We start from the raw sequence: 24,592 nt of genomic DNA, 5'->3' as shown, positions 1-24,592 counted from the left end.
ACACACACACACACACACACATTATATTAAACACTTTATACACTTTCAACTCCAACTATGAGGGTTTATTTAGGCTGTACTCTACACACTGCACACAAACACATTTCTACAAAACAACAACGGCTAACTGTACAGTTTATGAACAATTCAGCTGAAGGTGGCGCTATTGCAGATGTCCCCCAATAGCAGGCTTTGTGTGTACTTTTGAACAGGATGCTGCAGAAGTATTGGAGCAGAAATGAAAATATTACTGCACTGATATTAAAGTAACACGAGAATTTGAGCAGCGTGAGTATAGAGTCTTCTCACAGACTGCGTTTTTAAAATGAAGGTCACATTGATGGTCAATCAGAGGAAATATCTCACATACTTTAAAAATGAATCTCAGTCTAGATAATCTGGGGAGAGGAAGCCTCTGTCTCCTGGTTAAAATTGTATGTTAAGAAGTTTAGTCAGTTGGGGCTTCTTAAGGGTCTGTTAAAGAAAAAGGGTTTTAATGAAAGGAGCCAAGACACAACACACAGCACAACTAAAAGACTTAGTAAATCAATTCAGAAACAAATAAATAAAACATACCGACTGGTCTCCTCCATACTCTTCACACTGTCCTGTTAGGTTTCAGTGCACCCCTGACAGTCTTTATTTGAACCACCAAACAGATTGTGACCCAGAGAGCTTTCAGCCTTAGTCAAAGATGAGCCTTCAGTTTCACTGTTGATGAAAAGACATGAGTAATTTAGCCATTTAGGGGTGTTTTACAGAGTAGGATTCTCAGTTCAGCCAGAGGACTTAAGCCCAGAGTCCAGCCTGTTCAGTAGGAGAAGAGCTGAGGGACATTCCCATCCTCACTATTGGACTAAATGTATCTGGCATATCTGCTTTAATTCAGATATAAGTTTTAATAATGTTATAATACAGAATCAATTTTTCCTATAAAACAAGTATATTGATATAAAAACCTGGAACTGGATACTCCACCTCCAGCACAGTGGGTTATGGTCATTACCTCGACTGCAGCCAATGGTGCTGTGTCACCAGAGTGTGAGGATCAAGCTGCAGCAGATAAGAGATGAAGGTGTGGCAGGGCTCCTCCACTGTGATCTCATCTGGATAGACTAAGGCTTCATGCTGGAGACATGGGAGATTCTTGTCAATGGAGCCTCTGAAAGGCAGATCCCCCGTGACCATGACATAAAGAATCACACCCAGGCTTCACACATTACTCTGCTTTGGATCATAAGGTTGACCCATAAGCACCTCAGGTACAGCAAAAGGAGGACTTCTACAAAACATGTGACTTAGGTCAGCAACGCTTCTCTAAAAGTGTCCAAAACCAAAGTCAGACAGTTTGACCTGGTCATCAGCAGCGCATATTCACATGTGAGGTCTCAATGGACAATGTCCTGCTAGTGCAGATAGACCGTGGCACTGAGGAGCTGGGAGAACCATGTTTTAGCCCGGTTGATGAGGATATAGTGGAGCTCCCTGATCTGTTGCAGCAGCCTCCATCACAATGAACACCTGTCCGCAACACACTGAAATTTCCTGGATGTGAACCATGAAACGGTGGTTCACTGCTCTTAGAATGTCAAGTTCCCGGAGCAGGAAATCAGAATCCTCATCGGACTCTGTCATCATTTCCAAACTGTTTGGGTACTGTTTGGATGTGGTCAGCTTAACCTTGAAGTCCTGTAAATGGAAGACTGAGATTAAAGTAAGGAGGTTAAGAACGTTGTGAGGACCACTTTCTCCTGTGTAGTCTTGCAGTTCAATGTCCTGTATATATAAACCTGGAACTGGATACAGTGCGTTAACTATGGTCCTTACCTCGGCTGCAGCCAAGGTGCTCATGACAGGGTTCCTCCACTGTGATCTCAATGGTCTGTCGCTGGAGACGTGGGAGATTCCTTATCTTGGAGGCTTTAAAGGGCAGGAGCCCGGTCCTACGAATCATTCCAGTTTATTAACCCACTGATTGAGGAACAATAAGAAATAAATGGAGAGCAGGCAATCAGCAACTCTGCAGACTTTTCCTCCTCATTGTAAACATTATTTTAGTTGAATCATAACATCTTCCAATCACCTGGCATGAAAAGGGGAGATTTGATTCTTTTTGAAACCTGGGAATCTCCTAAACATATCAATTATATTTGTGAGTGTCCGTTTACATCTGTCACAAGTGGCATTCAGATTTGGATCCATTTAGGCTACTGTCAGCTTTAGGTATATGAACACGATACACAATCATGGAAGACATGGAAAGAATCACTTTCCATACTTTTCCTGAGAAAGAGGAGCTCGAGTACACTTATAATGGTCAAAGTAGGAGGGCAATGATTGACATACAAATTTTTTGCTTTAGAAAGGCTGAAAAGTCGCCCCAGAAATGAAAAAATAAAACCCAAAAAACAAACATATAGACACATGACTGTTGGCTGGACGCTGCTGCTAATTATATGGACAATTGAGACACGTTGAGACAAGAGGTAATTCATTAAGTGGCCGGTTGGTATAAAGAGAGATAATCAACATACTTGCTGTAGACACTGGAAATGGCTCCGGTTTTGAAGTCTTATGTGGGACACTTCCTACAGCATAGGCAGAAAGAAAGAGAAAGAAACATGCAAATTAACTACATGAGTCCAGTGTACAGAACGCACTGCCTGAATTCAGTGGCTTTCCACCGATTAACTTCCGGTAATGAATGAGGCGATCTGGCAAATTCAGTGGGCATAGATCCATTCAACCTCACAAGTTTGTCAGAAATTTCATTTTTCTGTCTAACGCCTGGTATTGGGTTCTCTGAAAACACAAGCACACATTTCACAACACCTAAACACACCACATGCATGTAGCCTAATGCAACACCACTGACAAGGTATTCCAGCTGTAATAAGGGGCCTTTTGTCAAACTGGTGGTTCTCATTGTGTGCAAACTGACCAACCTCTTTATCTGTTCTTTGATTTAAAGTCTGGTACATTTAAAAGTTTTAGTACATTTTAAAAAGCTCTAGCAGAAGCATCACATGGAAATACTTAGACGTGCCCATTGTAGGCGTTTCCCTGAAAGATAAACCCGTCATTCTGTAGTTTCACCAGCTCTTCTAGGAAGTCATCGAGGTAGTCCACTAGTGGATGAGGCTTTGACTGTCCACAGAACAGTGCACCTACAAATGGTTCCACGTTGTGGAATTTTACTCAAATAGGTCAAAACTGTGCTGCTAGACTTAAAAATGATAAGCCTATCAACATTCACTACTAAATCAACTGTGCTATCTGAATGTGTCAGGCATTAACTCTGACCTGGTCTGAGGCAAATGTAGGATTCTAGGCCATAAACACATTGTCCTCCACATTTTAATTTGACCTAAACATCTGAGAGGGTTAAAAGCAGAGTGTGTGCAACTTTGGGTAGATTGTGTCCACGATCTCTAAGAATTCCTAAAAGTTCATTAACGCTGCTTTGAGTTGTCATATTCTTTGTGGCTCTTTCTGCAAGGTCTGAGGCAAGGTCAGGTCCATTCCCATCTGTGCTTAAAAGTTCTGCATCTGTGTCTACTACACATTTTCTCTGACTACTACACATTTTAGAATAACCATAGTCTGTAGACTCTGGATGCACACTAGAATCAGAATTCAAGGTTATGTCCAGAAAATCTAGATTCATACTGGCATTAGTTTACACAGTTACAGCCTCATTAATTTCATTTAGAATATGGGGTGCCGGTTCAAAAGTTGCTAAAGTGTTCACTTCAGCCATTCAGCTTCTCTATCTTAGTCAGATTCTCTATCTATCAGATACTGTGTACTGGATGCCATTTGTGGTTCTGATGTTAAGAAATATTGATCCAAACCACCAATTAAAATGGGACGGGGCGGTCAGGGAGCGGACCCAAGTGCAGAGAGGAAAGCCTGTAAGGACAGGCCTTAATGTGTGATATAAGATTAATGTATGTGTGGTTGATGTGACTGTGGGTGCTTTTGTGTACTTGTGGGAGAACAGTTGCTCCCAGCTGGGTTTGAACCAGCAACCCTGGCAACAGAGGTCCCACACCTTACCACTGCACCACCAGCAAGCACAGGCAAGTGGTGGAGTTTCACCCCTTAAAACAAAGAATTAAAAAAGGCGGGAAAACCAAACTAAGGAGACGCCAAGATGGCGTAGGTCAGACTTAGGACAGTTGGCACTAAAACAACTGAAGAAAAACAAATGTACCTCTCTCTCTCTCTTTCTGGAGAGGGAACTTCAATGCTTTACTCAAACGCTTTTACTTATGAGCTGAGCTCTCTTCAGCTACTTCATTTTGCAACCCTGTTCTCTATCTTTGCAACTTTTCTTGTTTCTCCTTTCAAACTCCTTTCTTTCACTTCTGGGTAGCGTAGCGTACCGGTCACCCCTCTACAAAGGTGTGACTGAGAAGCTCCATGTCACAACTTTAAATACTGTGATGACCAGGTGTGTCTGGTTGGCACTGATTACCTCTAGGATCTCTGGGGATTGGAGTTCCCTTGGGTAACCGTGCCTCGCCGCTGTCGCCCTCTGCTGGTAGGTGGCAGCAGACACTAACCCTTTACAAAAGATGCATTTAAAAATAAAATAAAATAAAAATACTTAATTCTACACAAATTCACTTACCCCAGACTTAAGACATAGTTTAGCACTGGAGCTACAAGTCTAACGTCACATTTGTTAGAATCATTAGACTAAATTCTAGACGCAAAATGTGGACAAACATCTTGGCTGATAAACTACATATTGTGTCATTATTGACAATATTGACAATTGTGTCATTTTTTTTCTCCCTAAAAAGGTTTGCAGTCACAAATGATTAAGGAAACATTATAAGGTGGAAAACTGCACAAACATCTGAACATTAAATGAAGCTGAGGCTGCAGTAATACTCACTATTCACTGTTTCAGCTCTGCCGGCATGTTGTGGCACAGCAGTCTGTCCCAAGTCCAGTCAGCGTCTGAAACACATATTTCTAAATAAAATGATACAGTTAGCTCCAGTTCATTCAGCATCTCTGCTAATACATTTCAGTGCCTAATAAAACCCACAAACTCATGTTTCCCTTGTGCTGCCAAAGCTAAAGATCCAGGTCTGAGCAGGAGAGCAAATGTTGTCCTGATCAATAACTAGACAAACAGCCGCTCCTGAAGCTGCTTCATTCTCACTAGATACCCACTTAGTTTAGGAGGAGAGCTCCTTTCAGACACTGTAAAACTCTCCTTACTTCAGCTTTAAGCAGAAAATGAGAGCCTGGAGGTTTGAAATGGAGTTTATTCCCACTTTAATAAGAACTAATGAAATCTGGAGGTGAAGTGGAGTTAAACAGGGCTAATGCAGCTCAGCACCAGCTATTAACTCCAGCTGATCTTCACACAGCAGCAGCAGCTCAAACAGCTCAGGGCAGAAAGCCTGTGTTGTCGGATGAAGCCATAAATAAAAGTTAGTCTTTCTTTTAGAAACGTTCCTAAAAGTGTTTTAGAGAAGTTTCTAAGTGAACTCCGTACTTCACCACCCGACCACCCACAGACACCCTCACCCCCTGTTCCCTGTGGCCAGCAGGTCTTAACGGAGCTAGCGCTAGCAGGTTAGCTTCTACAGTCGTCCAGCTGCAGCACAGACACACACCTAACGATAATCCTCATATTTCAAATATTCGCTGTAGGTTCATGCTCTCATATATGTTCAAATATCAGTGAAAAGCAGCGAGCTAACATGAACTCAGCTGCTTGTATCGGGAGCGTCTGTGCTGGGAGCCTCCCTGCAGGAGCCGGACAGGCTGGAAGGGGCGCTACCGGGGACGCACTGCAGCTCCTTTTGGGTGAAGCTGGAGCGACGATGAGGGATTATTCACTACTAAACTGTCCAGAGTTCATTATTAACATTAAATATCACACACACATGCTTTTCTTTATCCCATAAAACACACAAACATGCTAAATAAACCCGTATGAAACTGTACATCCACTACTTCATTAGCATATTTAATTTCATTAAGAAAATAAGTGCAGAATATGTCGTAGTTTATTCTATGTAGTTTCAACAAATTATTTATTTTATGAATAATCCACATTTAATGTAACAGTGAGACCAAATCAGTACATCATTCATATTTTAATATTTTATTCTTTTTTATTTGATTAAATAAAGCTTGCAGATGTTAGTAAAGAAAACACTGACAGACAGAAAGGGGGTTTGGACTGATGGACTGTTCTCAGGCCTGTTTTTAAGCTCTAATGTGGTTCTTCGTTCACTGGGTTCGTCTTTAACTCTGAGCGGTTCAGAAAGATCCAGCGTCTCATCGTGGAGGAGAAATGACTCCCAGCTGTTGGGGGATTCAGGTAAAGGTGGGGGGCTCTCATCAGCTCTCCTGCTGACGGCTTTGAGGGGGGCTGGAAAGTCTGGGGCAGCAGATCTACCAGCGTCTTCTACACAGTGGTCCAGACTTTGACTTTCCTGCAGTTCACCTTTCTTCTTCACAGGGTTACATTAGACTCGTAGGTCCAACTCTTCTCCATTTTAGACACAGCTGTGGACGGAGACACTGTGGACTGTGGAGGGACAGAAGACATGATGTCCTGTCTCTCTGTTACACTTTCAGACACTAATGAAAGCTCAGAGACTTTGTGAGTCCGAACAAGGAGGAGCCTCTTCATCTGGAAGCAGTCCGAGCAGAGGCAGAGCGCCTGACTCAGGCTGAAAGAGGAGCGGTTTTTATTCATGGATATTCAGCCATCATCATTATCACTATCATCATCATCATCATCATCACCACCATCATCACCATCACCCTCACCATCATCATCATCATCACCGTTACCACCATCATCATCATCACCATCATTATCACCATCATCATCACCATCATCATCATCATCATCATCATCATTATCACCATCATCATCACCATCATCATCATCACCATCATCACCATCATTATCACCATCATCATCAGCATCATCATCATCATCATCACCACCATCATTATCACCATCATCATCATCATCATCATCATCATCACCATCATCATCATCACCATCATCACCATCATTATCACCATCATCATCATCATCACCACCATCATTATCACCATCATCATCATCATCATCATCATCATCACCATCACCCTCACCATCATCACCACCATCATCACCATCACCCTCACCATCATCATCATCATCACCGTTACCATCATCATCATCATCATCACCATCATTATCACCATCACCATCATCATCATCATCATCATCATCATCATCACCATCATTATCACCATCATCATCACCATCATCATCATCATTATCATCACCATCATCACCATCATTATCACCATCATCATCAGCATCATCATCACCACCATCATTATCCTCACCATCACCACCATCATCATCATCACGATCACCATCATCATCACGATCACCATCATCATTATCACCATCATTATCATCATCATCATCATCCTCTGTATAAGTGTATCTTTTCTAGATCTGAAGATAAATTATCATGATGCAACATTTGGTGTTTGTATGTTGATCCCATGTTTAGTCGTGAAGCAGTTTCTTAAAAATGTTAGTTTTAGCATTTTATATGGAGAGTGTGTGTGTGTGTGTGTGTATGTGTGTGTGTATGTGTGTGTGTGTCTGGTTACAGTGTAAAAACAGTGTAAAAACTCCCTTTCAGCCTTTTTAACACCAAAGTGCTTCTCAGCTCTACTGCGCCACCTGCTGTTCTAATAAAACACTACACCTCCATTGCCTGATTCACTTGTGTTCATAAGCTTCGTCCAGACTGAAACAGGAGCTCCATACAGTGATGTCTGCCTGTGTTTCTCCTGTTCATTGAATGTAGTTTTATCTACATTTAACTGCATGTATTTGATCTGGCCTCATTCTCAGTAGATTATATATTTAAAGTTTAATAACCTTGAATAATTATCACACAACTCTTAAATGAAGAGGTTTGGAATAACCAGCACTCTTCCTAGAGCTGACCTCCCCACCAGACTAAATAATCAGGGGAGAAGGGCCTTGGTAAGAGAGGTGACCACGAACCAAAAGGGTCACTCTGGTTCAAAAAGATCCTGTTTACAGAAACTTCCAGAAGGTCAACCATCACTGCAGCACTCCACCAATCTGGGCTTTATGGCACAGTGGCCAGATACAGGAGAGCCCCTAAAGGACTCTAAGAAACAAGGTTCTCTGATCTGATGCAACCAAGATTGAACTTTTTGGCCTCAGTTCTAAGAGTCATGTCTGGTGGAAACCAGGTTCTGCTCATCACCTGCCCAACACCATTCTTTCAGTGAAGCTTCAGGCTGTGGGTGTATTTTTCAGGGTCTGGGACAGGGAGACTGGGTCAGGGTTGAGGGGAAGCTGAATGGAGTACAGATATATTCTTAATGGAAACCTGATCCAGAGCACTCAGGACCTCAGACAGGGCAAAGGTTCACCTTCCAACAAGACAGTGACTAAAGACAACACAGGAATGGCTTAGAGACGAGTCTGTGAATGCTACTGAGTGGCCAACCAGAGCCCTGCTTTACACCCTAATAAAAATCTCTGGAGAGCCCTGAGAATGACTGTCCACCGACGTCCCCATCCAACCTTACGGAGAGGATCTGCAGAGAAGAAAGGCTGAAAATCCCCAAATCCAGCTGAGCAAACCTTGTGGCATCATACCCAAGAAGACTGGAGGCTGTAATCACTGTCAGAGGAGCTTCAAATAAGTAAAGGGTCTGAATACTTCTGTCAATGCAACATTTTAGTTTTTCCTTTTTTTAATAAATTTGCAGAATTTTTAAAAAAGTTTTAAATTTGTCATTATGGGATAAACATGGTGCCAGTGTGTAAAGCTGTAGATTTTCCTTTTATTAAAGATTTAGGTTTCCTGATTAAAATGATATTAATAAAGTACCTAAAGGAAAAAGATTTATTTTTTATTTCTCCTTTATATCTGTTATTATTTACAGTTATTAATTTGAGTTACTTTTAATAAGCTATTAAATAGTTGTAAACACTCTGTTTTCTTAAACTAGTTTATCATTTTCAGTTTAAAGAGTCAAAAGTATTTTTATTCCGGTTTAGGAGGGACTTTTATTTTGACAGAATTTCGTTCGTTACTCTGGACAAGTGTTGCTAGCTTCACACTGCTAGCTCGTTGCGCTCGGGGCTGCAGCGGGACCGGGGAACTGACGCGCCTTGAAACGTGATTGCGTAAGGAAGCGTCACTTCCGGCGACACGTGATCTCCGGTATGTTTGAGCGCGTGTTTGGATTCGGTTCTTCTTCAGAAGCTCGAGTCGTGATTCTTCACAGAGCGTCGAGCGACCGGCCCTCCTTTCTAGTCTCTCCTCTCAGCTCTGTCTCCTTCCTCTGAGACAGCTGCTGTGATCCTGGAGCTCTCTGCTCCCTGTGCTGCTGTACAGCTCTCTGTCTCACGGAGGCTCGTCGTCTCCTCTCCCGCACCGGAGAGGGCCTGGGGGCGTCAGTCTGGCCTGGAAAAGTCGGGGACTCCTCCTCCTCCACCACCGCCGGTTTTCACCTCTGCTGACCGGCTCGAGGTCCTCGGAGCCCAAAGAGGAACCACGGTCTCCTGTTCTCCAGCTGCCCGTGTGCTGGACGTCGCCGGGCGGATTCCCTTGGTGCTATTCTCCGCCCGACGCGGAGGTTCAGAAGGAGCCCTGCCGCTTCAGAAAAACCCAGACGAGAGGATCATCGTCTTCCCCCTGCCCTCCTACCGACGAGTGAGCGAGCCGCTCCCCCAGCTCCTCTCGCTCCACTGCTGCTGCGGGACAGGTCCGTCCACGCGGACTGTGTAGAGAACTGGGAGAGCTTTCGGCTGTGTCCGGTCCTCCACCGCAGAGATGAGCTCCACCCGGTCCGGTCTGGCTCCGTCCTGCAGGTTAGTGAGCTGGATAGTGGGCAGGTGAGTGATTTACATGATTTACTGGATTTAATCATCATTTATTCTGTGATTTCTCTGCTTGTTTTAAGAAGTAATAGATCAGTGTCCCTCATAGTGTCTCAGACAGACCCTCAGTGTGGAGACTGTCTCTGTCCTCCACATGGTTTAAAATTGGAGCTTCAGAAAATCTGCTTTAAAGATCTTTTTAGAATTGAGACAAAATCTTCCATATTTCTGAGTACAAGCAGTTCTCCTGTTGAATTTGGGCTGTTAAATATACGATCTCTAGCCTCTAAAGCAGTCAGTGTCCATGAAGTTCTGACCGCTGTCCAGTTACAGTTTAGGTTCAGTTTATCAATCTGACCCTTGATCTTCATGCTCTCTACTGCATAATGTGAATCATCATAATTACAGTGAACAAGGATTTCATGCTGTTTGAATATTGTAACACACTGCAACCATCACCACTGTGATCATTGACCACATTCAGGTAATAAAGTCTATTGTACTCTTTAATGGGGAGCTTGGTACTGTGTTTGTGGCGTCCTTGTTCCCCACGTCCTTGGTGAGAGTCCTGAAGGCTGTCGCGGTTTCATACTGAATGCATCGACTCCTCAAGGTTTAGCTATTGCAGTTACTGGTGTGGAAGTGGTCCTGGTGGAGTCACCAGAATTAGAATTTAGACTCCATTGGTATCCTAGTCTTGCAGAATACAAACAATTCTTGTAAAACTGGTAAATAATCATCAACCCAGATTATCAGGATTATCCTCCTGATTTCAGTGTGTAAAGCTATTTTCATCTAGATAACGTTTCTGGTCCATCTACAGTTCTTAATCTTAGGCCCACCTTCCCCTCACTGCATGTTCAGCTTCTGGGAGAGGGGTCAGAGTAAATGTGTCATTTTCAATGAGAGAAGTCTTCTCCTCTTTCATAGCCTCAACCCAGAATGTTGATTTTGTTGAATCTTTTTAAAGCTCTGTGGTTCATTACAGACCCTGTAGCCAGTAGTCAGTGTTGGTCAGTGTCTGATCTCCAGTATCTGAATCAGCTGAGTACTGAGGTGCTTTCCTATCTCTCTTTGGACAGCGTGTACTATCTCTCAGTAGCTTTTTATGGTTTCATCCTTAGTTTTTAGGAAGTACACAGACTACACCGGAGTAATCCTTAGTAAACACCAGAGTGTATCTACAACCCTCTTCTGGACACTGGATCTATAGGATCAGCTCGGTCAGTATGTACTAGTACTGCTTTTGCTCGTGCATCAGGTTCTGTTTCTACTCTGAGCAGATTTCTCTTGTCTGCAGACTTCACAGTTCAGTTTATCAATCTGACCCTTGATCTTCATGCTCTCTACTGCATAATGTAAAACATCATAATTACAGTGAACAAGGATTTCATACTGTTTGAATATTGTAACACACTGCAACCATCACCACTGTGATCATTGACCATGTTCAGGTAATAAAGTCTATTGTACTCTTTAATGGGGAACTTGGTACTGTATTTTTGGCTGTGTTTGTCACGGCTTTGGTGAGAATTCAGAGGCCGTCGCTGTTTCAGTCTGAATGCATCGACTCCTCAAGTTTTAGCTTTTGCAGTTACTCACGTGGAAGTGGTCATGGCGGCATCACCACAATTCCGTTCAGTTCTAGGACAGGAAAGGACTCTTCCAAACTGCAGCATGATTTTCAGGGACTGTTTCACAGTCTGGTTTAGTGAACAGCTAGACAAAGATTCTGGTAAGGGTAGTTTTGAACAGAGCAGCATGTGTAATGTGCAGCAACAGCACGATCGTGGCTATGTTAATAAATGGAGGTTTGAAGCCCATAATAGTAAAAATTTATGATCACGATTACAGGGGTAATGACGATAAACCCCTGTAGGGGCAGTGGGGACAACTTCTCAGGGCGGGAGGAGCGATAAACCCCTGTAGGAGCAGTGGTGTCTGTAGGGGCAGTGGTAGCTCAGTGGTGGCTCAGGGGTATTGATGACAGTGTTGGGGGTTCGAGACACTGGTTTGGCAAGCTGCTGATGTTGGACCCTTAAGCAAAGCCCTCCACCCGCTCTAATCCTACCCGTGTGTGTGTGTGTGTACAGCTGGGGTACAGGGGGAAGCCAAATTCCATCTGTGTCACAAAAAATATCAAATGGTGAATATGGTTTTTTTGTCTTGTACGTCGATATTTTCAATATTTTTAGGCCTTTCAATATTCTATATATCTGTTTGTTTTCAGGAACAACAAAACAAACGCGGCCGTCTGTCTATCAGCTTTACACCAGCCTCATCACAGGGGGCACGGAAAACAGCACAGCAAATTGAGCTCAAAAGGACCAGAAAGTGTGAGTCACACGTCCATCGTGTATTTGTGGGGTATAAAAAGTGTAATTCCAGCGTGCAAAGTATTTTTTCAGACAAACTAAAAGAGGCAGAAAATTGGTCTTATAAATATTTTGCAACACGTGTGATGTAAATTCCTAAATATATATATTTGGGGAAGAATATGCGTGATGCCTTTGGCACGATCATTCTCTACTATTCTCCTTGAGACGCCGCAAGTTCCTGGCGTTAGTGAACTGAATAGTTGGGAGGTGAGTAATTTTACATCATTTCTTTTCTAATTTATTAACCATTTATTCTGTCACTTCTCTGCTTGTATTAATTTAAATTTATCAGTGTCCCTCATAGTATCTCAGACAAACCCTGCAGTATCAAGACTTTGTCTTTAAGAACCTTATTAGAATTTATACAAATTCTTCCACCTCAACAACACTATTCTGGGCTTGTGCTGCTGCTGCCATCCTAAGTGTAGGAAAACTGCTAAATTATCATTTACCCAGATCATCATTACAATCCTCCTGATAATGTGTGTTTGGGTCAGCTGGGTTCTGTGTAAAGCCCTTTTCATCTAGATAATCAGGTAACATGTTCAGGTTCCTCCAGACACCTCTCACCATGGACATCATCATATACCACTGACTGGTCAGTCTGGGTTTGGTGTTCTGGAACACATTGAAAGAAAGTTCTAGCTTCTATCTGTCATGTTTGTAAGTGTAGCATGCTGATCCAAATACTCTCCTCTTTAAAAGGTTATGCTTTCTCTCTGTCAACGTAGAGTCATTGAATACCTATATATAGCTGCTGAGGTCTCACTCCTTATCCCCTGCTTACAGAGCAATGACTGTAAATCTGTTGCTGTGAACTCTGAACCATTATGTGAACAAATACATTTTACTGTTTCATTTGGAGACGAATCGGCCAAACATCTCTCAGTAGCTTTAACTGTTTCACCCTTAGTTTTCAGGAATTTCACAGACTGCATCTGAGTAATCCTCAGTAAATGTCTGAGTGGATCTCCAACCCTGGATCTGCACAAAAGCTCCTTAAATTAGTGACCTCATTTAATATTCATGACGCTTCAGCCGCATTGGTCAGTATATAATGCGGAGTCTCAGCCAATCAGGAGCCTCCGCTGTAAAGCAGCGTGGTCTTGCAGCAGGGCAAACGAGCCGGTGTGATCGAGCTCTGTAGCTCCTCTGGAAGACTGAACTTTAGAAACTGCTCAAGCTGTGTGACTGTGGGTGCCTTTAATTTTGACTCTGTGGCAAGAAGTAAGCTGCTGTTCATTTAGTTTGGGAATGGTTTAGTTCTGTTGCTATGCTAGCTATCTCCTTAGCAGTGTAGCTTCAGTATTTACCTATGTATTACTGAATATTCATGGTTTCTGTTATTTCTTCATGTTTCACGCTACTGAGCTGTTTTAGGTTAGTATGGATGGTGTAATTCTGTGGATATTTGCTAAATTTGCGTTCTTAGTCAACATCCTGGTGTTTATTAAACTACTGCTCAGAGGCTGTTGCTATTCCTCTTTTCGTCCTTGTGGGGGCGCTAAAACCCCATAGTTTAACCAGTGAAAACAGTCAGAGGCAGGTTAAAGCTGGTGTCTTGATATAAGCTTTGAGTGGTATTTATTAGCTTTGTTTCTCCTGTCTGTTGAGCGTATACACATCTCTCTTTGAATGAGCTCATTTAGTAGCACTATGATATAGACCTGGAGCCTTTCTGAACTTTTATTTAATATTGTGCATGTATTCTGTTTATTTCAGAGTCTTTATTCATCAGCCTGTCCTCAGTTCTTCCTCACTTATTCATCATTCACCCAGAACGCTGTCATATTTCTAATGACCAGTGATCCATGCTTCAGCACCCCCCCTACCCTTTACTGGCTCTATAGGACCAGTTAGGTCAGTATGTGCTAGTTCAAGTACTGCTTTTGCTCGTGCATCAGGTTCTGTTTCTACTCTGAGCAGATTTCTCTTGTCTGCAGACTTCACAGTTCAGTTTATCAATCTTACCTTGATTTTCATGCTCTCTACTGCATAATGTGAAACATCATAATTACAGTGAACAAGGATTTCATGCTGTTTGAATGTTGGGAAACACTGCAACCATCACCACTGTGATCATTGACCATGTTCAGGTAATTAAGCCTATTGTACTCTTTAATGGTGAACTTGGTGCCACTTTTGTGGATATGTTTTTTTTTTTTTTTATGAGCTTTGTCTTCTTGTTGTGATCCTTGTGCTCTCTGCTCCCTGTGTTGCTGTACAGTACTCTCTCACTGACCGTTGTCTGTGTTTTTACTCTGAGATGACCGTGAAGGAACAAGCTCTCAGGAGGTCATCAAGCTATTACGGCAGATCACGCTGTTGTTGTAGAGGCTGTCCAAACTCCACAGACGGAAGACGAGGATAGAGGCTGCCAGTGACTCCTGGAATGCTGCCTGTGGTGCCGTGGTCTTATTTTCAGCACTACCGGTGCAGGGTCGTCATCTCCACTCCTGTACCTGAGCGGGCCTGGAAGCGTCAAGCTTGGCTGGCAAAAGCTGAGGGCTCCTCCATCACCACAGCCATTTTTCGCCTATGCTAACTGGTTCAAGGACCTCGGCTCTTCACCTGCTCCGGCACAGAGGGCGACTCCTCAGGGCGGTGTTCTCACTGTTGGAGATTCTTCTGTAAAACACTTAAAAGAATTGACCCTAAACAGTAATGCCCGTGTCTTGTACGTCGCCAGGTGACTTTGGCACCATCGTTCTCCACAATTCTCCTCCTGATGCAGTGTGGCGTCCGGTCCTCTAACCCAGAGATGAGCATCACCTGAGCCGCCCGGGGTCCTTCCGGGAACATCAAGAAGGTACCAGGCCAGGACTGACAGGCCCTTCCCAGTCACACTGTCTGGTTAGTGAACTGCGTAGTTTGCAGGTAAGTGATTTACAGGATTAACTTGATTCCACCCATTTATTCTGTCACTTTTCTGCTTGTATTAAAAAGTAATACATCAGTGTCACTCATAGTATTTCAGTCAAATCCTGCAGTATTGAGACTGTTATGGTTTGTAATTGTAACGTCGGGAAATCTACTTTAAAAATCTTATTAGAATTAATATTAATTTTACTATCTTTCCGAGTACAAGCAGTTTCACATTGAGTTTGGGCTGTTAAATATAAATATACAGCAAACAAGTATTTAGTCAGCCACTGATTGTGCCAGTTCTCCTACTTAGAAAGATTAGAGAGGTCTGTAATTTTCATCATAGGTACACTTCAACTAATGAGAGACAAAATGAGAAATCCAGGACATCACATTGTAGAGAATTTTTTTTTGTGGGTTAGATACCTGGGCTGGGCAAACTGCAACTGAGCAAGGCCTTCACCGTCTTTTGTTGGGGCCCACAGCAATGGCTGCCCACTGCTCCAGGTGTGCGTGTGTGTTCTCTGCACAGCTGGGTTACAGGGGGAAGACAAATTCCATGTGTGTAACAAAAAATATCAAATGGTGAATCTGGTTTTCTTGTCTTGTACGTCGACGCTGCAATATTGTGGGAGAATCTTTTCAGGTGTTTCAATATTCTATGTATACGTTGTTTTCAGAAACAGACAGATGGTGGCTTTTGTTACTTTGAAACAATGGAGTCTATCAACTTCACACCAGCCTCATCACAGGTTGTTTACTGCAGGATTAAAGTGTTTCTCTACATTCCTAAGACTGACTGATCGAGTTGATTCTTTAAGTGCAGAGAAGCAGATCCCACTACCACAGTTTTGGAGGTTCCACAGAGATCCCAATATTCCTCTGGGTCCAGAGTTTTCAGAGACAGGATCAGAAACAGACAGAGGCGGCCGCCCACATCCCAATGAGTGATTCTGAGTCAATTCAGGCGCTCTACTGACTCCGAGACTCTGTACCCGAGGTGACTGTAAGCTAATTAATTAGACCGCTTGCCTTACGAATTTAGAATAAACAGCAGGAGACGGGACACTGTATTTAGACATTCAGGTTACTTTATCCCAGATCCCTTTGATATTTTAATTTTCAAATTAGTTTTAGGTCATTGAGTTTTTGCAGCGACCCGGACTTAAAGGACGAAGATGTCCAAAGCATTGCCCTAAGATCATTTCAGTCTCACAGTTGTCTTGGAAACTTTGAATTGCGATACATTTCGGTCCCTGAAAAATTCTCTGGTTTAAACAACCCTGAGAATCTAAATATTCAGACAATGTTTTAGGATAATTTTGTAAAGGGACCCAATTTTTTTTTTTTTTTTGAAAATTCAAAGATTCTGAAGCAAGGTTTTGGAAATTATGATGATAATAATAATAATAATAATAATAATAATAATAATAATTTTGATATTTCCATGGTTCTAAAACTACAGAGCAGAGTTTAATACCCAAAGAGTTCGGACTACACGTGAAATTAATACAGGAGACATTGTTACAAGCTCAGTTAATGTACTGCCGGACTGAGGCAGGAGACTCTGGAGCAGGAGAGACTGAAGGTAGGAGAGAATGTGCTTGTTTTAATTGTGGGAAATCAGTATAACCAGTATAAATATATTGAGGATACAAATAATTGATGATTCTTCTGTTACACAGTCAAGATCTGAGCTGCCAAGTGAGAATGACGAGACTGAGATTAATGACTTTTGTTGACGAATTTCCAAAACATTTCTGGTCTCCGAATGAATGATTTTGGGTCAATAAAGGGAGCATCTCTGGTTAGTGGTGCAAGCAAAACAGCTGATAGGCCTTACTATGCTCAGTGTCCCATGTCTACCTGTGGCAATGTTGAATAGCTAAAAGCATTGACATATAAACGCAGTAATCCTATCCTACACTTTTTCTATAGATTTTTTATTTCGATGCGATTCTGCTTTTGAAACTGATTCGACACGAACCGTTGAGTCCCACTTTATAGTCTTTAATATCAGCTTTGTCTTTATCTGAGCCAGTTGTTGTGATCCTTGTGCTCTCTGCTCCTGTGTTACTGTACAGTACTCTGTCTCACTTGTTAGAAATCCGGCGTCCAGGAGACAGATTCAGGAGTCAGGAGACTGGATCTTCAGTGTTGATGAGTTTATTGATACACACAGAGATGTACAACTCGATCGGTCACGGTCAACCCAGTCTGATTAGGGGTATTTTGAGAGGGCCTTATATACATTGGAAATTGTGGGAGGAGAAAGGTTGATGAAGAGGAGTTTAAGGAGGGGTAGGAGGGGGATGAAGGATAGGTCACTTGGAGTATCAACAATAGGGGGTGATAGTTATCACTTTAAAGAGGGGTAGGAGGTGGGTGAAGTTGAGGGGGGGTTGATGGTATACAAAGAGAAAGAGTGACCACTTTAGGCCGGCAGACGAAGGGTAACAAAAGGTGAGACAAAGGATTAAGATAACCATTTGATAACAAGTTGAAACCACATGAAAGTAATGTTAGAAAAGACCATATTTTCTCTCAATTCCCCCTTTGATTCTCCCTCATGGAGAATCACAAAACAATATTAAGACTACTAAGTACAATACAAATGTACAATAAGAAGTCAAAAACAAAAACAAACAAAATAAACAATGTAAAAGGCAATAACTATACAAAAACAGGGCAGTGCCTATTTCTATATTATTATGCTAAAGAATGTCACATTGAAGTTGTCCATGGCTGCAACTTCCTGAAAAATACCATAGAGAGTTTTCTTCTGTGTCTGTGAGCAGTCACAGTGTGTGTCCAAGTTATGTTTGTGAACATCAGTCGATGGTAGATCATCCAAGTAGTCCAGTGGTCAGTTGGTTCTTCGAGTCTGAGGCTTGGGTGCAATGTGTAAACTATTCTTGCCATTCTCAATGAACAGGAGCACTGTCTGGCTCCAACTGATCTGTAACACAGAAGTAACATTGCGCAGTAAACTGTTCATTGTTGTTGGGAATTTTTCACCATTAGTTTACCTGCTCATCCCCACTATCTGTCCCTCAGAGGAGGCTGCTATGGTAATGCATAGTGTGTTGAAAGTCTTCACCAAAGGGTTGGCCCCTATGGCATAAAAACCATAGTTCTTCCCTGAGGCTCTGTGCATTACCCACCTCTTCTCTTTACTGACCCTATTATTTCGTTCTGATGAGCAGATACAACCTTACAGTAAGAAACATGAATAACTGTTTCCTTTATATTTCACTGCTGAATCAGTGATGACCATAACCTGAAATGGGCCACCCCATCTAAGTTCTAAGGACTGTTCGTCACTGTTTCCTCACCAAGATCCATTGACCTTTCAGCAAGTAGCACAGTTTTGGCCAACTAATCTTGTTAGTTCTGAAAGCATTTCTGAAACACTAGTGTAACCAGGTAGTGTAATGCTAGTGTCACATCATCTGGAGAAATTTTCACACCATTATGTAGCCATATCTATTATTCCACAGATCAGTGATTCACTCTAGTGTTCACTCTAAATCTACAATAGGGCCATGTTGCCCAGGGTTATCTTTAAGCAGATCGTATAGTGGTTTTTAAAAATGTAGCATTACTTACAAGGCCTAAGAAAGCTTGGCAATTAGTGCACTGTGTTTGGCAGTGACATTGTGATAACTGCAGCTTCTCTACAAGGCACAATTCCTCTAGAACCCTGGGTAACAAATTGTCCAGAATATGTACACCAGCACAACACAACTGAACTGCATCAGGACTGACCTTATGTCCCTTGCTTACATAAAAAACAGTAAAAAAGAAGTGCATTTATGCATTTGATATGCATTTTCTCATTCACACTACTTGGGTGTCATTAACATGCTACAGTAAGTATGGTGAGTTCAATTCTGTGGACAGTTTAGTTTAAACCACAGCAGGAGGGACTGTTGATGTCCCTATGACTCTCTGTATTCCATTGAATATCAGAAACAACTGCTCTGTGACTCCCTGCAAGGTCCTTAACGTCAAAGACAATTGCTCTTGTGAAATCCCTGCTGGGCTTCCCTGTGAAAACCCCCCAGAATAATTTCCCACTAGGTTGTCTCTCAACCTTGCACCCTTATTGTGGCTATCTGCCCGCTTTTTGCGACATACTCTAGAAAAGTGACCAATTTGATGACAGTAATGACATTGTTTCTTCTGATTAGAGAACCTCTTGCTTGCATCTGAGTTAGAGCTAGTCTCTTTGAGGACATGGATTGATGCTGGAACATGGCATGGTTCTAGATCAATGTCCAATCGGTCAAGTTCATTCTTAAGGTCACTCCACTTAGTTTGCCGCCAATTTGGAACAGCAGTCACCAGAGCTTGTTTTAGATCTGTCCGTAGTGACTCAACCAGCTGTCCAAAATGGGGACCATCAGTTGTACTGTCAATGTTATCACCATTGTATTGATGAATGCCTGAGTGACGCAAAAAGACTCTTTCAAATCTCTCACAGAAGTCTGCTGCAGACTCTCCCTTTCTTTGTCTACATTTGGTTATCTGTGTCCAGTCAGTTGCTTTATGGCATTGACAGCTAATCCAATCATTGAAAGCTTTCCATCCCCCTTCAAGGTTCTGGCCATTGTTACCCATAGCATTTAACACCTTTTTAGCAAGCTGTCTACTGTCTGCAACGTTAAGTACCTGGCTTGCTATAGCTACAGCATCATTGGGGTGCAAAGAGTAGAGATTCCTTTTCTTATGCATGAGGTCAATGAAATCAAGCCCCATTTTCCTTGGATGCTTAAACTCCTTGGACAACTTGTCCAAAGTATCTGCATCTAAAGGAACATGACCAATTTCTACTCTAGTTTCAGTACCTCTGCATTTTGCATGATTAAGTACCTCAGAAGATACAATGGTTACAGGTCTCATCTGAACTCGCCTTGCACTAGCATGTTCAGAACCCTCGTCAGAAGAGGAAGATTCTGATCCACCAGAATGAACAGTCTCATTGCCTTTGTCGTTTACAGATAATTCAGGATACAGCCTTACTGTTACTTGAGAATCTCCATCCTCTGTGTAACATGACTGACCTGCTGGAGGGGCAACAGAAGGACACTGGCACCTTGATCTAGTTTTACAACTAGCATGCTGCTGTTCAACCTCTGACAGGTTTTGCTGAAGTGTCTTACATGTTCTTTTGGCATTTATGGTAGCTGTTTTATGCCGTCTGCATTCACTAATTAGTTCTAAGATCTTTCCCTGAGCTTCCTTCAACTCATCTTCCATAGACTTTAACTTGCATTTCCAATATTGCTTAATTACAAAAAGACACTTCTTCACTGAGTCATGCTTAAGGCCATAACCTAAAGCTACCTTACACTCAGCAAAAGTCCATTCTCTATCAGCAGAGAAACCTTTGGATGAAAAGTACTGAGTTATCTTTTGCTCATTAATATGTTTCTTCACTATGCCATTGATTACCTTTTCAAAATCAGAATCAGTCCACTGAGGCATTTCAGTCCCTCCCTTAACTAAGGTGCTGCTTTTATAGTTAAGAGGCTTCCATGAGTCTTTACCAAGATTCTGAGTATGTTGGCCTTTTCTGGACATGGTGAGAAAACAGGAGAACAAAACCAAAAACCACAACCAACTTCTTATTAACTAAACTACAGAAGAACAAAAACACAACTTATCAGTAACAACAGACCTCTCTCTGTTCAGAGAGGATTCCGGTTACAAACATTACGTTTAACAGTAACAAAACAAACTTCTCTCCTTTAGAGAGGATAACAGCCACAAAACACTAGGTTTTTATCAGTGACAAACAACAAAACTTCCCTCATAAACAGAGAGGATAACAGCCACAAAACACTAGGTTTTTGTCAGTGACAAACAGATAACTTCTCTTCTTTCAGAGAGGCTAACACTTACTGACTCCTCTGTCTCAGGAAACCAGAATTTCTCTTAGATTCGAAATGGCGTTTACTCACCAAGAAGGTTTCAGTAGGCCATCCGGCTCACGGCACCAAATTGTTAGAAATCCGGCGTCCAGGAGACAGATTCAGGAGTCAGGAGACTGGATCTTCAGTGTTGATGAGTTTATTGATACACACAGAGATGTACAACTCGATCGGTCACGGTCAACCCAGTCTGATTAGGGGTATTTTGAGAGGGCCTTATATACATTGGAAATTGTGGGAGGAGAAAGGTTGATGAAGAGGAGTTTAAGGAGGGGTAGGAGGGGGATGAAGGATAGGTCACTTGGAGTATCAACAATAGGGGGTGATAGTTATCACTTTAAAGAGGGGTAGGAGGTGGGTGAAGTTGAGGGGGGGGTTGATGGTATACAAAGAGAAAGAGTGACCACTTTAGGCCGGCAGACGAAGGGTAACAAAAGGTGAGACAAAGGATTAAGATAACCATTTGATAACAAGTTGAAACCACATGAAAGTAATGTTAGAAAAGACCATATTTTCTCTCACACTGACCATCGTTTATGTTTCTGTCTGTGTTTATACTCGAGAAACTTGGCGACTGCTGAGGAGCGACATCTCCTGCTGCTCTGCAAGGAGGTCATCAAGCTTGACTGCTGCTGTTGTTGGAGGCTGTACAAACTCCACTGACGGAAGTCGAGGCTGCCCGTACCTCCTTCAACGCTGGCCATCTTAAATCCAGCACTACCGGCACGGCGCACACAGAGGGTTGTTGTCTCCACTCCCGCACTGGAAAGGACCTAGGGCCGTTGGCATGGCCTGGAAAAGCAGAGGGCTCCTCAATCACCACGGTTTTTACCTCAACCAACTGGCGCAAGGCTCAGTTCTTCGAGTTCACCTGCTCCCTCACCGAGGACAACTCCTCAGGGCTGTATTTTCATTGTTGGAGGTTCTAGTGTAAAACCCTTAAGAGTATCGGGACCAAAGAGTAACGACTCAGTCTTTTTTTTTTCAGGAGTCCTGGACATCACCAGGTGGCTTCAGTACCATCATTCTCTACTTTTCTCTGCCCGATGCAGTGAGGCCTGGAAGGAGCTGTGCCACACACTTTCTGGACACCACTCGGAAAAAGACAGGACCCCAGGGTAGGCAGCTGGATTGTTGGCAGGTAATAATTTACATGATCTACTGGATTTTATAATCATTTATTCTGTCATTTCTCTGCTTGATTTAAAAAGTAATATCAGTGTCCCTCATAGTATCTCAGACAAGCCCTGCAGTACGGAGACTGTCTCTGTTCTCCGCATGGTTCGTAATTGTATCATCAGAAAACTACTTTAGGGGGAGTCACATGACCCCATTCATTGGCTCTGTTGCAGCTGGCTAGAGCTCTTGTTTAGGCAAACAAACACTTATATAGCATGAGCACTCTCTACTCTTTCATAATCATCATTTACTGATGGGGAATGCTGTTTCATTGCCCCCAATGGGAGAGCTCGACCTCCAGGTGATATCTGCAATGAAAATGGGTTAAGATCTTTCCAGGCTGCAAAGAGCAATGTAATGTGCCCAGCACCTCTTTCTTTAGGTATCTGCAGCTTAAATCCGTCCTCTGTTCTCTGAGACTCACTGAACTCCAATTACAGCCCCACCTAATGCTTAAAGTGCTTTACTCTAGTCTTGCTCGGCTTCCAGTATTTACAATTTTTTTACTTTGAGCCTCTTGTAGACGGGTTGGACTGTGTGTGGTCCAAGGATCTTAAATAATTTTTTTATGTTTTGGGAACCATGCATGAGAGATGATCATTTTATCTTTGAGGAATCCTGATCACCCAATAATCCGCTGGAAATTTCTACATGGATTCTATCTGACACCATTAAGATAGTTCCTTAAGCAGCTTTGCCAATCTTCAGCTTTTGTGCTTCTGTGTACATTATGGATTAGCGCCTTTTTTTTTCGGATCGGACATGGCTGCTTAAACTTTTACTCTGTTTTTACATCTGTCTTTATTCACACTCCACCTGGTTTAGTCTCTTTAATGAAGTCCCACTTTTGACATACCTATGGCTGATACTTCTGGTGATGCTGCTGATACTCCCTACATACTGAGCGTTATTTTTATTTTTTCAAATCAGACCCTTTACCCAGTCCTGTCAGAAAAGTGGCAAGTTTAGATTTCAGCTCAACCATTTGGAGGAACAGCTCACCTCGAACAGCTCAGAAAGTAGAATCTCAACCCTTTACATTACTTCATCCAACATGGACATGAATGTTATGACTCATTGAAACTAACTTGGGAGAGGGATCTAGGATTGATGTTTGATGATGAGGTCTGGGGTCTCAGATATTTGTAATTACATCTTTCCTTACACCTGTCCGCCTGCACAGTATATTCCCTAATACTTCAAACATGTGTTTTAAATGCTTTGCTGAAGTGGGCACAGTTTTACATGTTTTCTGGTTGTGTGAAGTTACAGGATTACCCATAAAGCCATCATTGTCAATGAAGTTATGACTGCTAACTGCGAAACTGAATCAGTGGTGTATTTTTTTTTTCATTTTTATTATTTATTTTTAGTTTGTGTGTGTGGGGGGGGGGGGGGGGGCGTTAAAATCGGTTCACATTGGGGGCCCCTTTTATATTTACGATAGATGTCTGACCACAATGTCAGGTTATATTGAGCCTTTATTTATAGATCCTGTAGCCAACACACTCATAATAGGTGAATAAATATGCAACAGCATCACAGCTAGCCTTTCTGAACTTTATTTTATATTGTGCATGTATTCTGTTTATTTCAGAGTCTTTATTCATCAGCCTGTCCTCAATTCTTCCTCACTCATCACTTACCCAGAACGCTGTCATATTTCTAAAGCCCAGTGCTCCATGCTTCAGCCTCATTGTCAACCCAGTCTCCTTCAATAATACAGTATCTAGAACATCACCAGTCACCAATCAGTGTTTCTTTGGCGTCTTTACCCACACACAGGAGTGTTCACTGATAAACCTTTTGTCGTATCTGCGCCCTCCCCCAGCCCTATTGGATCAGCTGGGTCAGTATTTACTAGTTCAAGTACTGCTTTTGCTCGTGCATCAGGTTCTGTTTCTACTCTGAGCAGATTTCTCTTGTCTGCAGACTTCACAGTTCAGTTTATCAATCTTACCTTGATCTTCATGCTCTCTACTGCATAATGTGAAACATCATAATTACAGTGAACAAGGATTTCATGCTGTTTGAATATTGTAACACACTGCAACCATCACCACTGTGATCATTGACCACATTCAGGTAATAATGCGTATTGTACTCTTTAATGGGGAACTGCGTTCCTTTTTATTAGCTTTGTCTTCTTTATCTGAGCCAGTTGTTGTAATGCTAGTGCTCTCTGCTCCCTGTGTTACTGCGTTTCTGTCTCGCCTGTGTTTTGTTTTGTTTTTTTACTCAGAGGCGACCATGGAGGAACGCGCTTTCCAGGAGGTTGTGAAGCTTGTACGGCAGATCCAGCTGCAGTTGTAGAA

This window comes from Salminus brasiliensis, chromosome 5 (genome assembly GCF_030463535.1).
Source record: "Salminus brasiliensis chromosome 5, fSalBra1.hap2, whole genome shotgun sequence".
NCBI classification, from domain to species: Eukaryota; Metazoa; Chordata; class Actinopteri; order Characiformes; family Bryconidae; genus Salminus; species Salminus brasiliensis.
This window is presented reverse-complemented; position numbering follows the sequence as displayed.